Source organism: Eretmochelys imbricata, chromosome 1 (assembly GCF_965152235.1).
Source record: "Eretmochelys imbricata isolate rEreImb1 chromosome 1, rEreImb1.hap1, whole genome shotgun sequence".
Lineage (NCBI taxonomy): Eukaryota > Metazoa > Chordata > Testudines > Cheloniidae > Eretmochelys > Eretmochelys imbricata.
Window position 1 is genome coordinate 272,132,744 of NC_135572.1, and position 12,370 is coordinate 272,145,113.

Genomic DNA, 12,370 nt, shown 5'->3' on the forward strand with positions numbered 1-12,370 from the left:
CAAATAAGATGATCTTAGTTTAGTCTCTGGCATGCTGAGGTCCCCACAGACGCAGTTTTCTTTCTGTGAGACAAGTGGAAAATGGTAAAACTGGAAATGGCAAGCTTGGCACATTGGCTTGCGTGGAAGGAACTCACCACATCACTCTTCACCTATTCCTCTGACCTGCTCAGGAACTCCTTCCAGACAAAATCATATGGAAGGATCCACTGTGCAATGCTGGGCAGGGGGAGCTAAGCAGAGAAGGCAGAAGGAGGAAATGAAGGTTAGTAATCTGATCTGTTCCAATCTCAAAACTAAGCAGCACTGTGCTCAGTTGTTTCAGGATTGCTTTCATCCAAATCAAGACTGATTTGAAATAATGCCCCAGAATGAAGCTAGGGGCACGTTGCTGCAGGAAGTGGCATCATTCAGATAAGGTATAAAACCAAGCTAAATTTCTGTGGTCAGACAGTACAGCTAGGCCTATATATACCACCTGAATATCCCACAGTGCTTTTTGAAAGAGAATTAGCCTCAGTATCCTGGCCAAATTGCAATTTGGCCAGTTACATTCTGTCTGCCTAAATTCCCCCTGTAGTGTCAAGTAGATACGACATGTGATAGTTCCTGTCCTAAGATGTTGTTTGTACACTATTAAATGCCTACCAAAGAGACTGCTGAATGGCAAGGGGAGGAGGAAGTGATCCCTCCAGAGCCCAGTTTTCAAAAATGGGCACCTTACTCTGCGTTTGGTGATTTTAGACGCCCCAAAGCGTGTGTATACACAGGAAATGGGGAGGATGTGGCAGCAGTAGGGGGCAGAAGGAACAGTGAGTTGAAGATTAGGAAGAAGGAATAAGGGGCAACTACATAGGTCTGGGCAGGATGAAAAAAAAGAGGAGATGCACAGCATTGAAGGATGAAAAGGAAATGCAAAAAGATGAGCCTAGAGAGACAAGGTGTGTGAGGTAATATATTTTATTGGAACAACAGAATCCAATTTCCTGGGTTATCTACTATCCTAGGACCAACACAGCTACAACAATATTGCATATGAAAGATGACCCGGTAAGACAAGGCGGTGAGGTAATTGGACCAACTTCCAATAAAAGGTATTACCTCACCCACCTTGTCTCTCTAATGTCCTGGGACCGACAGAGCTACAACAACACTGCAAGTGACCCTGTAAGAGTCGGAAGAGTATCTGAGATGGAGTCCTGCCCCTCTAGGGCATCTAGGTGAAACATAAATGCTTTCAAGAGGGGTCTGGAGCAGTGCCAGGTTTACAATGGTGCCAGTGGTGCTATGGAGCCGGGCCCATGCCCAGAAGGAGCCCCGGCCTGCTCTGCTTGCACTGTGCCCTGAGACCCTGCCAGCCCGCTGTCTCCCCCAACCCTGCCCACCACTTGCTCCTCTCGGCCTGACCGCCGAGGGCTCCTCTTCATCCCCTGGCTCCAATCCGCTGACTTCTCTCTGCCCCCTGGCCAGACCCCAGTGCACCTCCGGCACCGGGCAGTCTTTGCTTCCCACCACTTGTGGGGCTCCACCTGTCTCCCTGGAGCTGAGCTGCCCAGGACTGGTTCAGAAGCCTGGCTAGTCTCAGCCAGTTCGGGGGAGACAGTGTGTGGGGCCTGACTGGGCCCCTCCAGGCAAGTGGGTCCTGAGGGAGCCCAGCTGGGGCAGGCCCTGGCCTGGCTGATTGTACCACTCCTGAGGAGCCAGAGCGATTCCCCACCCCGGGACCAGCCCCGGCTGCACTGGCAGCTCAGCTCAGCAGACAGTTGCCTCCCAGCAGGGCCGGTGAGTGCAGCCGGGAGGCAGGGCATGGGGGAGTGGGTGTCTGGAGGGCCTGGGTGGGGGTGTGCTGGGCTGTGAGGGAGTGAAGAAGAGCTGTGTGTGCTGGTGTCTTTTCTGGTCCTGGCCTCTCCCACCCTTAGTTAATTTTTCCCGGTTCGTGAATGGTTGGATTGGCATACATCTCTATCATTCCCCCAGCTCCTGCTGCACTATCCAAGGGTCCATTATATATCTATGTGTGTATGTGTGCTATACAGCTAGCTCTCTGTGTATGGGTATGAGAAAGTACAGTGCATATGTGTGGAAAACATTTATTAAATCTTAACTCTGCCAAATCAAATGTGATTTTCACTAGACTAATCAAAGGCACATCTACAACCTAGGGGCTATGTTTCTACCAAATGTTAAGATTCCATCAGCTCTGGAGCTGTTCAAAGAAAGAGGATAACATTTTTCTTAGCAGAATAACTGCATTTTTCACCCTTTCATACTTGAAAATGGCTCACTTGATTTGGAAGGACGGTTAGAAAAAATATGTCCCTTGACTGAGAGCAAACATATCAAATTTCAGCTGAAAATAGAAAAGCATTAAAAAACCAATGGAAAAATGTCCTTTAAAATGGAAACCCTTAGGCAGCCTTAAGTATAGACCTTGCTATGATTCCTATGTATAATATCTATGTGTGTAAGTGTTTAATAATAGATTTACTTGGAGAGCATTATTCAGCTATTAGATTCCTCTGGGCTCTGTACAGATTTTCAGAAAGCATGTGCTTCCTGATAAATAAAGGAGACATAGTTGAAACTCAAGTTGTGTGGAAGTCTGCTTGTTTGTGTCTATAGTTTACATTTATTCAGTTTAATAAGCGCTTCCCAGTTTAAGATGATATGTGGTCCCATATATTATGGCAATGTGTATGTATGGAATACATGAAGATGTGGGGTGCTATAAAGGATTTAAAACATGAGTTTTAGATAGCTGGATTGCTCATAATTGGTACAGCCATGAGTAAATTATGCAGGTGATCTCAAATGAGCACTGCTAAAACCTTTATACCATACCACATTATGCTTTATTCTCTACATGCCATGTATTGTACGGGGGGAGGGAAAGATTTTATAAACATATCAGAACTCTTTTTTATTGCATTGTGATTATTTCTTATATCTCTACACAGGTAACTCTGTATGCCTTAATTGGCATTTGTTCATCTGTTCAGAGCTCAGACATAAAAATGTTACAACTTTAAGGTCTGATATCTTGGGATTTTCAAGATCTAGATGTAAATTCTGCTTTGGGCCCCATTGGAAAGTTGGGAATTTCCCCTTTCAAGTTGGGTAGAGAACCCATTTCTAAGCTTGATGCATCATGAGATCAGGCCACTGGTGGAGAACTTAAATATTGCCTGAGCTACAGTCTCAAACTTGGGTAAATTTGTGGTCTGGCATATGGGGAAATTGCACATTCTGGGGAAAGAGGCAGGGTGTTTTTAAGCATCTGTTTAGAATGTTAGAATCAGTCTCAGAGGACATAGACTATATGGCAGTATTCAGATGAGGTGCTCCAGGGTCAATAAAACCTCAGCAACATGCACTCCCGCTTCCCTCCCATAGATGTTAGCAGGACTCCCTATGGGCTTATTTCAACTGTTCCCATTTAAAAAAAATAAAAATCCACTATTAAAAATTTTTGCAACCTCTAAAAATCTGTTTCACCTTTTGAAAATAGCTCCGTGTCCCCAGGCTGCACTGCATGTACCACAGATGATTTCAACTTGCTGGGAAACGTTCAAAGGATGGCCTGGCTTGAGGTGCCGGAGTTAAGAAAAAGTTATATGGGGCCTTTCTATCCACCTCCAGACAATTCAAACGAAAGGCAGCTGAGCCACCAGCGTGCAGTAATTGCACTGCTACAGGAATCCTTGGTGATGGTCACCCACCCTCATTCCCAGTCCTGACACTGACAGTATACATACCGACCATACACACACAATGCCACCATAGTACAGGAGCCATTAGTAGTGCCTGCTTCTCTCTTCTCTGTTCCCTACCAGCACTGCACCTCTCTCACCACAACAGGAGCCATTAAAAAAGAAAGTATTGGTGTGAGTGGATGTGTAGCAGAAAACTGTAAATCCAGCTGATGTAACTGATATCGTTCCTCTGAAGTATATGCTTTCTTTTTTCAACAAACCTAATCCACCTCCTCCCTTTGATCTGGGAAGGACTGGGATTGTGTGAGTTTGTATATCAACCCAACCACTGCTTTTAACTCTTTTATTCCATATTAGCTTTTGCCTGAGAACCAGGGGATTTGAGTCTCCTCTCACTGTGAATTTACATTGGTTTAATTCCATTGACTTGGCTGGAAGTCCCGAGTAATGTAAATGAGAGAAGAACTCACCCAAGAAGATTAAACTAAACTGGGTCAGATTCTCAACTGGTGTAAATCAATTTTAGTTCATAAAGTTTGGCAGTGCCACTTCCCAACAGCTGGGAATCTGGCTGTCTCTAGGAGGTTTGCTTTCTGTATGATTTTGTATGTACTTGTGGTTTATAGATGCGGTTAATTTTTTGTTTGTTTGTTTCCCTGACTGCTTGAACCAGACATAGAGAAGATTTGTTCTTTCTTCTCTGCACATTTTCCCCTATATTGTTTCCATGCTTTTGTGTGAGTTAGTAAGTTTAAGGAAACAATAGACCATTGATTACTTTAAGGCACAAGAGGCTCCTGAATTCTCAAAACAACTTTCTGCAGCTTTAAAATAACCACTCTTTGCCAGGGCCAATGATCATTCGTTGTTTACCACAGTTCCAAAATAAAGACTTAACCCTGGTGCTGTATAGTGATTTGCTCCCTGCAGTTTAGTAAGGCAGATGCTGCTTGCCGAGGGTTAAGTCTTTATTTTGGAGCTGTGGTAGAGTCTCCAAAGATAAGATTGAAGCCTGATTATGAACTTGACGCTGTCCTGCTGAAATAAACCAACCAACCCATCTGAAATGCTTCATGTGTGAAGTGATTGCAGAGTAGACTTTTTGTTGGTGAAAGTGTAAGGCAATTTGTACAAGGCACTTTGGAGTGATGAGTGTTTTAAAGAAATGAGATATTTTTTGCTTCCTGGAAAGTTTCCTATTTATTTATTTTGCTTGTCATATCTCAAAAAGACTTGACCTAGAGATTCTACATTTGTTTAATCCTGTTGGGCTCAGTAACCATTAGTTCCTTTGGCTAGTTTAGAAGAGTTAAGAATTTAGGGTCAGTTGGTGGCTGAGCCATATACATGTGCCGAGGGAGAGAGGAATGAAAGGAGCCATATCCCCTCTTGCACAGGCCACAAGAGGCCCAGATACAATTACAGTCTCTGTGCTTCCTTTGCATGCCCTAAAGAGAGTGGCAGAGAGCTGGGGCCAGGCACATGGAGGAGAGTAGGCTTCATTCGTAGTAGAGGCCGTGTCATGCTCTCTGTCTGCGCTCCCCCAGGGAGAGGGCAGATCCACATCACCCCCAACACTGGGATGTTACAACTGGTTGAAAAAAACAGTTTAAAAATGCGACTCTTTCTGTAATATTTTTGAAATGTTTTCCAAGTTCAGGGAAATGTTTAGAAAGTCTAACCATCTCGGTCAGCATCTAAATGCACAATTGAGCCCTCAGTTATTCCATGCAGTTTTGATAATGTTTGAGCTCCCTGTGATTGCATGTCGGACACTGTAATCTACGCCTGATGCAACGCAGATACTCCAGTGCTTGCATGGCCCTTTGTTGGCAGACCATGCTCCTCTTAATCTGCAGGCTTCATGTTTCCTAAAGCTCAGATCAGAACAGCTTCTCCATATACTAGGCTAGGTGGGAGGGAACAGGCACCCGAGAGCCACTTGTGGGAAGCAAGGGGAGTCTGAGGGGAATGGGGAGAGAAAACAATTTAGGATGGAGGAAGTGGGCCCATGTGACCACTGCAATTTTCAGCCCTGCAGCCTCAAAGATCTGTAAGGAGCAGGGAACAGTGCACAGGAAGTGTCTATGCAGTAGGGGCAGCAGAATTACCATGTGGACTTTCTAAGCCTCATATAGAGGCTTGATGTGGGAATATTCACTGCCCATGGTTTCTGTCACAGATCCATTCTTAGAAACATTGACTTTTAATTGAAAAAAATCATTAAACTTGAGCAAAAATTGAAAACACATATAACTTCAGGGAAAAGTGCCTTCAAAGAAGAATGATAAATAAAAAAAGATTGAAAGTGTATAAATGCAAAATTCAGGGCACCCAAACAATCTGAAATGAGTTCCATCCTTTGCCACCCTCTGTGATTATCATATAATCTAAGAAATAAATACTGGTGTCATGTAGAGTGAGGTAAATCCAGAGTAACTCCACTGAAGTCTATGGAACTACTCTGGATTTACATCCGTGAAACTGAGATTGGCATTTGACCAGAAGGATACTTTTAGGGTATGTCTACACTATGAAATTAGGTCGATTTCATAGAAGTCGATTTTTAGAAATCGATTTTATACAGTCAATTGTGTGTGTCCCCACTAAGCGCATTATGTGCGTCCTCACTACCGTGGCTAGCATTGACTCACAGAGCGGTGCACTGTGGGAAACTATCCCACAGTTCCTGCAGTCTCCGCTGCCCACTGGAATTCTGGGTTAAGCTCCCAATGCCTGATGGGGCAAAAACATTGTTGCGGGTGGTTTGGGGTACATGTCATCAGGTCCCCCTCCCTCCCTCCCTTCCTCCCTCCGTGAAAGCAATGGCAGACAATCGTTTCGCGCCTTTTTTCCTGGGTTACCCGTACAGACGACATACCACGGCAAGCATGGAGCCCGCTCAGCTCATAGTCACCGTACGTCTCCTGGGTACTGCTGGCAGACGTGGTACTGCATTGCTACACAGCAGCAGCTCCTTGCCTTCGCGGCAGACAGTGCAGTAGGACTGATAGCCGTCGTACGTCTCCTGGGTGCTCCTGGCAGACCTTGGTGAGGTCGATCAGGGGTGCCTGGACAGACATGGCTATCCTTTTCTTAGAGCACCGAATGGGAGTGACTCCAGGTCATTCTCTTCTTTAAGTTTCGTCTCATGGAGATTCAGTCCTGCCTGGAATATCATGCAAGCTGGAGGCTTCTGCCTCAGGCTGCTCTCCCAGCCAGCAGCACCGCACGGTTGCATCTACCCCAGCCTACCCCTTGCTCCCATGGCTCATGAAGCCTGGACAGTAGTAAGGAGCAGTTCAACTATAGGCTGAGCAAGTGCAGAATGGTGGTAGAATGTGCCTTTGGAAGTTTAAAAGCTCGCTGGCGCTGTTTGTTGACTAGGTCAGACCTCAGCGCAACCAACATTCCAATTGTTATTACTGTTTGCTGTGTGCTCCATAATATCTGTGAGAGCAAGGGGCAGATGTTTATGGCAGGGTGGGAGGTTGAGACAAATTGCCTCGTGTCCGATTTTGAGCAGCCAGACACCAGGGCGATTAGAAGAGCACAGCAAGGCATGCTGCGCATCAGAGAGGCTTTGAAAACCAGTTTCATGACTGGCCAGGCTTCGGTGTGACAGTTGTGTGTGTTTCTCCTTGATGCAAACCAGCCCCCGTTGTTGATTTTAATTCCCTGTAAGCCAACCACCCTCCCCCCTTCGAAATAAAGTAACTATTGTTTTGAAACCATGCATTCTTTCTTTATTAATTTTTTTTTAAAAAATGAGATAACGGACAAGGTAGCCCGGGTGGGGTGGGGAAGGAGGGAAGGACAAGGCCATATTGCTTATTGTAGCCACACTAAAAATCAAACTGTTTGAATGACAGCCTTCTGTTGCTTGGGCCATCCTCTGGAGTGGAGTGGCTGGGTGCCTGGAGCCTCCCCCCTGTGTTCTTGGGCATCTGGGTGAGGAGGCTATGGAACATGAGGTGGAGGGTAGGTGGTTATACAGTGGATGCAGTGGGGGTCTCTGCACTTGTTGGCTTTCCTGCAGCTCCAATAGATGCTTCATCATGTCTGTTTGCTCCCCCATTAGCCTCCGCATGGCGTCCTGCCTCCGTTCTTTGCGCTCACTTAATTCTTTCCTGGCCTCTGCCACTGAATGCCTCCATGCATTAAGGTGTGCCCTATCAGTGTGGGAGGCCTGCATGAGCTCGGAAAACATGTCATCGCGAGTGCGTTTTTTCCGCCTTCTAATCTGCAATAACCTCAGGGATGGAGACAATAGGGAGAGCATAGAAACATTCTACGCTCTACAATTCTGGGGGGACTGCATGGTCACCTGTGCTGCTGAGTGCTGCTGAGCTCGCCATGCTAACCAAACAGGAAATGAAATTCAAAAGTTCCTGGGGTTTTTCCTGTGTACCTGACTAGTGCATCGGAGTTCAAAGTGCTGTCCAAAGCGGTCACAATGGAGCACTCTGGGATAGCTCTCGGAGGCCAGTAACGTTGATTTGAATCCACACTACCCCATATTCAACCCAGCAAGGTTGAATTTACCACTACAGAAGTTGATTTTAATAGCCCTTTAGGTCGACAGAACAGGGTTGCTTGTGTAGACGCATTCATTTTTAAATTGACATAATGCATCTAAAATCGACCTAACCCTGTAGTGTAGCCCAGGGCTAAATCATGCATAGCTGCACTTTGGCATATCTGGCTAGTAATCTTGGGCTACTTTTGCACTGCAGTAAAAAACCCACAGCACCAAATCTCAGAGCCCATGTCAACTGACTTGGGCTTGGGCTGCAGGGCTAAAAATTATGGTGTAGGCATTCAGGCTTTAGCTGGAGCTGGGCTCTGAGTCCCTCCCCACTCTCATGATCTCAGATCCTGGGCTCCAGCCCAAGCCCAAACACCTACACTGCAATTTTCAGCCCTGCAGCCCAAGCCCCATGAGTCCAAGTCAGCTGACTCGGACCAGCTGCAGCCATGCCACAGGCCTTTTATTGTAACGTGGACATGCCCTTAGAAATGTTTTGATTAGGGTTTCATATATAGAAGAATTTTAAATGCTTCTGTGGTGTTTATGTCCCAAGTTTGCCTGTGAATTTGACAAAGGCTGAAGTTTGTTTATGGAAGATTTGTGTTTATCATATGTAAAGTAGATGAGGGTCTATGCTTAATCTCACAGTATATCAACAAATGGGCATCTTATACCTCAGAGCCCTTGGTGGTTTTCCACTTCTATATTTGGGTATTTGCATATGAATCTGAGGAAGCCTGGAGCCTTGAATACTGAAACAAGGTATATTTAGCAGATAGAAAAGACTTTATCTGTTTTAAGATCCCCACAGCTGCAGATATCCAAACAGCTCTGGTTGCTAATGGACTGGGGAGGTATTTACATGTTCGTGTATGGCAGCACTGGCTTCTCTTGATAAAGTCAGAAGGGCTTTGCCACCTCTTTGGTGTTGATATAAGTCACAGTGTCTTAGATGTTTGTGTTCTTCTCTTGTGAATGAGACGTGAAGCCTTGGGTGGTCTGGACATGGTGTTCAGGGATCAAGTTGTGTCTTGATTATAGATGAGGTGTGGACAGAAATGGGGACAAAGTTAAATCTGTTTGGATGAATTTAGCTGGGCATTTCCAAACACTGGTGGTTTTAAGCATAACCTTAACTTTGAATATCCTAGCTTTCTAAAAATTGGGGTCATTTATTATTTATTATTTATTTGTTTATTTATTTTCAGCTACCATGCTCTTTTAAGACATTTTCCCCAGCAGTCACCAACTTTCAATCTTAACACATTATTTTAACTTAAAATTAATATACAAGCTCCTTGTCAGACTAGATGATGGATTTTCAGCCAAAGATACACATAGACTCCCTGACACAAGGTGTACCAAGTATATATCTACCACTGAAACAATTTCTGAGGACACACAGATAAGAGAAAGCACTTGTCATGCTGTCTTTCAGAGTAGCAGCCTTGTTAGCCTGCCTGCCCCAGCCTCTTGGTCACAGAAGAAAGGAAGGGAACTGGAAGCAGGCAGGTGGGGACCTGGGGGCAGAGTGTGGGCAGGGCCATGCAAAGCTGTTTGGGGAGGCACAGCCTTCCCCTGCCTAGTCTACCGCCACCCATGCTCCTTCCAGCGCTGCTGTGCAGCTGCGTTGCTGCTGCCCCTCTGCCTTGAAGCCCCTGGCCAGCCGCTCCTGGGACTCTCCTGCTTGCTGTGCGGGGGCGCTGATGTCAGAGTGTCCCCCTCGCCCTGCCTCCCCCACCGATGTACCGCATCTCCGCAGAGCAGGGGAGAGGGGACAGGGCTCAGGAGCAGGACGGAGCTGCTGGCGGATGCTGTGGTCTGAATGAGCCTGCTGGTGAATGCGGCTGTGCTTAAAGAGACAGTGCACCATCTCTCATAGACTTCCCCAGCAGCCAGCGCACACACACTCTGTGTCTGTCTCTTACACACATCCCCCCCCCCCCCCGTTTTTGACATACACACACCACTGCCTCTGCCTTTGACACACACATACACCCCCTCTCTGTCTGACAGACACACACTGTGTCACACACACAGACACACCTTGTCTCTGACACACACACACTCTGTCTCTTTCACACTCACCTCCTAACATATACTTGTGTTATTATTGTTCCTGTTACTTCTTAGTACTTCCTGCAATGCACATGTATCCTCTTTAATTTTATTCTTTCAAAGTGCTGTTATTTTAGTTTTTTGACTGGTATATGCATTTCATAATTTTATTTCTCACTTATGCTTAAATTTAATTCTTTGTGTAGTGAGTTCTAAAAAGCTTAACCTGTCCTGGCTGGTGTAACTATCCCTATGGTAACGTTTAAAAAATATATATTAAATCTAGGTTTTTTATTTCTACTGGTGGCACACATCTGCACCTTTCCTCGATATTGGTGCACATAACCAAATACATTCCATAAGGTGGATGGAAATAATTAGAGGGAATATTGCTGCTGGCTTCTAAAACAGTGGCTCTCAACCTTTCCAGACTACTGTACCCCTTTCATGAGTCTGATTTGTCTTGCATACCCCAAATTTCACCTAATTTAAAAACTACTTGCTTACAAAATAAGATATAATCATACAAAAGTATCCCAGCACACTATTACTGGAAAATTGCTTATTTTCTCATTTTTACCATATAATTATAAAAATAAATCAATTGGAATATAAATATTGTACTTACAGTGTATAGTATAGTAGAGCAGTATAAACAACTCATTCTCTGTATGAAATTTTACTTTGTACTGGCTTCGCTAGTGCTTTTTATGTAGCCTGTTGTAAAACTAGGCAAATATCTAGATGAGTTTATGTACCTCATGGAAGACCTCTGTGTACCAAGGGTATGTGTACCTCTGGTTGAGAACCACTTCCCTAAAAGGTACAGTGAAGAATACAGTATGTTTACTCCTAAGCATCTACCACAATATACCTGCACATATATGCCAAATGTGTATGCTGTGCCCTGAGGTTCAGGTCTTCTTCTGTCCCCTGGGGCCTACAGATTCCAGAGGAGGCAGCAAGAGAAAGGAGGGATATATTATAGGGGTGGTATTTTGCCCTGTGAGTTCTGTTTGATTTACCAACACAGCAAGAAAGAGGAGCAGAGCAAGAAAGAACAGGGTCTGTTTCATACAATAGTTTCTCATTTTATCAGCTGAGAATATTTCTGCATTATACTTCAGAGCAAAGGGGAGATGATTAAATACAATGGAAGTGTTGGAAGTTCCATCGCTCGAGAATAAACGTTGGGCTGTAGAGTATTCTGTAGCATACAGAACAGACCTGCATCATCACAAATGGGGAAGTTGTATGGACATGGTGTCACTTAGCAGGTCTTTTCCATCATTAACTTCTCTGCCTATATTTTCACAAGTGATTAGTAACTTTGGGTCCCACTTGAAACACCTTGAAGGGGCTTGATTTTCAGAAAGTATTGAGAATCCATTCACTGAAAATCAGGCCTCTTAAAGATGTCTCAACTTAGGCACCCAAAATCACTAGTCACTTGTGAAAATTTAAGCCGATTTCAGACCCCAGAGCAGTGGTGGGCAATCTGCGGCCTGCGCGCTGCACGTGGCCTATCAGGGTAATCCGCTGGTGGGCCGCCAGACAGTTTTTTTACATTTTCACGGCTGTCTGAAGGTCCCAGTGGCCATGGTTCGCTGTTCCCAGCCAATGGCAGCTGTGGGCAGCCATGCAAATGTAAACAAACTGTATGGCGGCCTGCCAGCAGATTACCTTGATGGGCTGCGAGCAGCCCACGGGCTGCAGGTTGCCCACCACTGCCCCAGAGTATAGAGGTCAGACTCCTGATTTTGTTACAGCCTTTAAAACACATCTGACTCATAGATGTTCAAATTTACCACAGTACTGTTGTTGAGAGAAAAACTAACCCTCCCTGTAGAAGATCCCCAAAGAAAAACACAAAGCATCACAAAGAAATAGTATCAAACCAGCAGTTTATTGGGTAATAAACACCCACATCCTGGCTCCTGTCCAACCTCCTCTACAGCGGCATTGGGCTAATTAACACAAAATCTAGGAATCCTTGGTTACAGGGGAGTGAAGCAGTGGGCAGGCAGGATAACATATAGTTAACAAGCAACTTAATAGGTTTCAGAGA